Source organism: Cavia porcellus, unplaced genomic scaffold (genome assembly GCF_034190915.1).
Source record: "Cavia porcellus strain 051 isolate PalLab524CR breed Dunkin Hartley unplaced genomic scaffold, mCavPor4.1 scaffold_14, whole genome shotgun sequence".
In the NCBI taxonomy this organism is placed as follows: domain Eukaryota; kingdom Metazoa; phylum Chordata; class Mammalia; order Rodentia; family Caviidae; genus Cavia; species Cavia porcellus.
In genome coordinates this window covers 72,150,710-72,156,709 of record NW_026947497.1, presented here as the reverse complement: position 1 = coordinate 72,156,709, position 6,000 = coordinate 72,150,710, and the positions used below count along the sequence as shown (strand labels likewise).

General features: G+C 36.4%; 1 protein-coding gene across 3 annotated transcripts in view; it reads right to left on the bottom strand.

Annotated features, from left to right (window-relative positions):
• Positions 1 to 582: 582 nt before the first annotated feature.
• Positions 583 to 6,000, bottom strand: part of Ostn (osteocrin) — a 79,886-nt gene continuing 74,468 nt past the window's right edge. For all 3 annotated transcript variants that reach the window (XM_063260509.1, XM_063260510.1, XM_013160111.3), the window contains one exon: positions 583 to 862. The gene's annotated coding sequence lies outside the window, so the exon portion shown is untranslated. The remainder of the gene's footprint in view (positions 863 to 6,000) is intronic.

Sequence of the window (6,000 nt, the reverse complement as noted above, 5' to 3'; positions counted from 1 at the left end):
CATTAAATAATTTTTTAAAAGAACTAGTAACTTCAACAAGGTTGCATTTTACCTAAATGGATTGTATTAGTTTAAATGGATCTTGCTAAAATGATGTATACTTTTCTGGCCCCAGACTATTGTGGAAATGTACTAATTTATAATTCTTTAACTTTGCCTCTACTTTCATCACTACTTCTGTAAAGCTGATTCATTCATAATGAACCGTTACTGTGCTTAATTAAATGTTTGTTAAAGTTCAGAGAAATTGCATGAGATAAGAGATTTTGAAGTTTGATAAGTAATATCCTTCACTTTTGTAATTCTGACTCACTGGAGCATCACAGCTAAGTAGAGTTATGTTTTATTTGGTTAAACTTCACTGAAATTTGAGTGTGATAAGAAAAATCTAATTTCATTATTACTAGCCAGCAGATTTTCAGATAAAGAAAAAGAGGTAAAAGGACTCAAGAGAAAATACACTGTCTTGTCTTTCCTTATTCCTAAGTAATAAACAAATAGCTTGTAGCTAATTTTTCAGAAACAACTTTTTAGTATTGTTTAACCATAAATAAAAAAGAATGGTAAATATATAGAGAAGGCACTTTATTGTATATTTTGACCGTTATTTTTAAAAGTATGATTTAGGGGGCAGGTAACCATTTCTGAATAATTAAATATATATTTTTAAAATATACATACATTGAAACGATCACCACAATTTAATAAAACTGAAACAATAGTATGATGTGAAGGACTGAAGTTCAAGTTTTAGAAGGATCTGCAGAAATCAGTTCATTAAAAATTCAGTTATGAAAGAGTATGAAGAACTTCATTGAAGCATCTTCTGTTTTCAGTGATATTTCACAGAAGGAGTCTGCATCTACAAAATGAAAAGCGAAGTTGTTAAAACTCATAGGCAGGCTGTGGAACAGTGAAAATACATTTTGCTTTAATAGAAAGCAGCTAAATCTAATTACAGGATGCTTCATTATAGCTTTTATTTGCATTGCATGTTTCTATTTTAAAGATGGTAAAACAGTTTGAAATCAAAATGTATTAAAGTGAGCATTTTAATGTATCAGGTGCTTATAGTCATTTTAATAAAACTTATAAAATGTCTCTGTTACAGCTCCTTTCTTCAGACATCTACTGTCTATTTCTTTCTTGAGTCTTTAATTTTTTTTTTTTTTTTTTTTTTTGGTCTTTTTCGTTTTTATGGATACCAGGGATTGAACTCACGACTGCCTGCTTGCAAGGCAGGTGCTTATGCTGCTGAGCTAAATCCCCAGCTCCAAGTCTTTAGTCTTGATTCAAAAGACATTGTTGGCAGGGTGATATAGCTCTGTAGCACAGTCCCTGCCTGGCAAGCATGAGGTCCTGAGTTTGATTCTCGATGTTAATCAATCAATAAATAAAGAGCAAAATGTATTGTGATGACAAAAAAGGCATATAAAAAAGCAAGCTATAATGTTCTGTGTTGTTAAGGTAGCACACTGATAAATATGTATTTTGCTCATGTTCAGTAGATCTCATAATATACTGGCATTTTCAAATAATATTCCTGCTATAACTGAGAATTTAAATGATGGTATATTAATATTTCTCTTTGATAAAATTGCCAGCATAAAAAAATTAACTTGTATTTCATATTATTAAAAGAATGGTAGACACTGCTGGGTTGACCTGAGTGTCTCAGTGTCTCCAGCCAGCCGCCCACGACCCCACCCTGTGGAGGAAGAACAATAAGCTCTACCCCTGATTGGCTGCTGGGCTTGCTGGCACCCTTCAGTGCACCCCCACTGCCGCTGCTGCGCGGTGGAAGGCGCTGTGCTGAGGAGGCCGCCAAGCTCTGCCTGGGCTCATGTCTGCCTAAGTGCCTCAGCATCCCAGGCCACCACCCGTTGTCCTGCTGCATGGAGGAAAAACACCAAGCTCAGCCCCAGCTCAAGCAGCTGTGCCGGACTTGGACTTGCCCACATCCGTGCCCTCCCACTGCCATGGCACAGGGGACAACCACCATGCTCCTTCCTGGCTCAGGCTGTTGAGCTGTGCCTTTCACCCAGCACACTCCTGCCGGGTGCTGACCCATAGAACCACCACACTCACCCTGGCTCAACCTGCTGCCCTCAGCTACCCTCTCCAACTCTTAGACTAAGCACGGCTGTGAACACTGGCTCCCACTCTCCCTCCCAAAACCTTGAACTGCAGTGGACTGGCAGTGCTGATTTAACTGGAGGCTCGGTGCCCCCCTTGCCAAGATCCTGGTAGGTACTGGACAATATGTACCCAACAATCGGGCTGACATCAAACACACAGTAGGACCCTGGGACATACATGGTCCACAGTTTTGACTATTGGGATTAAATAACCGGATATTGGCCTGGAAGGTGAAAATGACAAAATGAAAAACTAAAATGCAAACTCAAACATCTAGTCCATCAGGGACAAGAACAGGTGACAGTGAAATGGAGGACTTTAAATATCTGTCATGGTTTATGTTTGTGGTCCCCAGGCCTCATGCATTTGCATTGTGCATTTGTGATTGGTTCATTGTCTACTCCTTGGGTTGATGGTGTCAGTGCTACGCTTACCTAGGGATGGAGTCAGCATACAATGTAATGGCAGGAAGAAGGTGTGTCACTCCCTCTTGCCAGTTTCCACCTTGCTGTTTGCAGCTGCCATGACCTGTGGCACTGCTGTGCCATCCTGCCTTGGAGCCAACTGAGTATGGACTAAAACCTCTAAAAACTGTAAGAAATAAACCTTTCCTTTCCCAGCTTTGGACATCAGGTATTTTGTCTCAATTACAAGTAAAAAGTAACTAAGACAAAGTCACACACCAGAAATCTCTGAAAAGATACCCAACGAAGTAAAGAAACAAATCCATGAAACTATAGTGTAAATCAAATTAGAAATACTGTCTTATGTAAAGATAGAAATAACAAAGTTAGTGAAAGATTTGCTCAACATAGCTAGGGAATAAATAGATAAAAAATACAGGGGCACAGGAAATTGATTGAAACTTTGAATGAACAATTTAGAAAACAAACAAAATCCATGAAACAAATTCAAAGAGATATCCAAGAAACAAAAAATTCTATTGAAAGCTGCCAAAATCGTTTAAATGAAGCTGAGGACAGAATTTCAGACCTTGAGGACAGGATCGCAGATAGCGACCATGAAAAGATAGAACTTCTAGAAACAACAAAGTAGCATGAAATGACAATCCAGTAGCCCCAAGAGAAACAATGTAAGACTAATAAAGATCATCAAGGAGGCAGAAGATAATGCAAAAGACATAACCAAGCTGTTTACAGAAGTAATAGAAGAAAATTTCCCAAATATGGGGAAAAATCTGATATACAAATAAGTGAGGCATATAGAATGCCAAACATAACCAATACAGATCTATACCCAGACATATAATAGTTAAGATCCCAGATATATGGCATAAAAACAGAATACTAAAAGTTAGACACAAGTCACCTATCAAGGAAAGCCAGTTAGAATCATGACAGATTTCTCAGCACAAACCTTCAGATTAAGACAAGCTTGGAGTGAAGTATTTCAAGCCCTAAAAGAAAACAACTTTCAACCCAGACTGCTGTACCCAACAGAACTATCTTTTAAAGTTAATGGAGAAACAAGATACTTTCATGACAAACAACAACTGAAGAAATTTATGTCCACCAAACCAACCCTAAAAAAAATATTGAAAGACATACTAGAAAGAGATAAAAATGAACACAATCTTCAGAACAACAACAGAAGGAAATCACCAGACTGGACAAGAAATTAAACAAGGAAGAAAAGCAGGAAACCAACAACAGGAACATAATATTGCAAAGTCAAGCCAGTACATATCAGTGATATCCATAAATGTAAATGGACTCAATTCACCTGTCAAAAGAAGCAAGTTGACAGAATGGATCAAGAAACAGAATCCAACTATATGCTATATACAAGAAACACATCTGACTCAAAAAGAAACTCATAGACTAAAAGTCAAAGGATGGAAAACAGTATTCCATGCAACAGGACCCCAGAGAAAATCAGGGGTATCTATTATGTTTGCAGACAAAGTGAACTTCAAACCTAAAATGATTAAAAGAGATATAGAAGGCCACTACATACTTGTAAGTGGAAAACTTATAGAAGAAGAACTAACAATTATAAATATATATGCACCAAATACAGGAGCACCCAACTATGTAAGACAAATACTAATGGATATGAAAAACCAAGTACACAAGAATACAATTGTAATAGGAGACCTTAACACCCCACTGTCACAAAGAGATAGATCAACTAGACAAAAAGTCAGCAAAGAAATAACAGAACTGAATCACACCTGTGAACGAATGAATTTAGTGGATGTTTACAGAGTGTTCCACCCAATCACATCAGAATATACATTCTTCTCAGCTGCACATGTGACAGTCTCCAAAATAGACCATATATTAACTCTTAGGTAAGTGCAAAGGGAGTGGAGTATTTCCACTTATTCCATGCATAATGCTGGATCATAGTACACTAAAATTGGAAATCAATTGCAAAAACCCCTGAAAAACTTACATAAATACATAAAAACCTTCTGAATAACCAGTGCGTGACAGATGAAATTAAAGAAGAAATAAAGCAATACCTACTATACAATGAAAATGCAGACACAACATACTGTAACCTATGGGATGCAATGAAAGCAGTCCTAAGAGGAAAATATATTGCAATAAATAGTCACATCAAGAAAACGGAACAAGCACAAATAAATAACCTAATGCTACATCTCAAACTCCTAGAAAAGGAAGAGCAACTCAAACCCAAAGCTCATAGAAGAGAGGAAATTATAAAGATTAGAGCAGAAATTAATGCAATTGAAACAAAAAATACAAAGAATTGATGAATCAAAGAGCTGGTTTTTTGAGAGGAAAAACAAAATTGATAAACCTCTAACCAATCTTTTCAAGGAAAAGAAAGAAAAAAACCTCAAATCCATGCAATAATGACTGAAAAGAGGGAAATTACTACAGTTCCCATGGAAATTCAAAAGATCATGAACATGTACTTTGAAAATTTCTACTCATATAAGGTGGAAAACACAGAGGAAATGGACAGATTTCTAGAAACATGAAATATTAAAGCTCAGTCAAGAAGATGTAACAATCTTGAATAACCCAATGTCAGCTACTGAAATTGAAAACATGATTGATTAAAAACTTACCAACAAAGAAAAGCCCAGGTCCTGAATTCGACAAGAAATTTAGAGAAGATTTAATGCCAACACTCCTTAAACTCTTCTGTGAAATTGAAAGAAAAGAAGTCCTCCCTAAGTCATTCGTGGAGGCGAGTATTACCCTGATACCAAAAGCAGAGAAAGACCCAACCAAAAAGGAGAACTGCAGACCAGTCTCACTAATGAACATCGATGCAAAGATTCTCAATAAAATACTGGCATATAGAATGCAGCAAAATTATCAAGGAGATAATGCATCATGACCAAGTGGGATTTATTCTAGGAATGCAGGGATTGTTCAACATACACAAATAAATAAATAATACATCACATCAACAGAGCCAAGAATAAAAATCACATGATCATCTCAATAGATGTGGAAAAAGCTTTTGATAAAGTCTAATACCTGTTCATGATAAAAACCCTACAAAAACTAGGAATAGATGGTATATACTTCAATCTCTAAAGGCCATTTATGACAACAGCCAACATTATACTAAATGAACAAAAACTGAAAGCCTTCACTCTAAAATCAGGAACAAGACAAGGATGTCCATTATCACCACTCCTATTCAATATAGTTCTGGAAATATCAGCTTAGAGCAATCAGACAAAAGGCAGAAATAAAAGGAATAAGAATAGAAGAAGTTAAATTATCACTATTTGCAGACAACATGATAGTCAACATAGAAGATCCCAAAAGCTCCATTAAAAGACTGCTAGAGGTAATAAACAAATTCAGCAGTGCAGCTGGATATAAAGTCAACACTCAAAAATCAATAGCG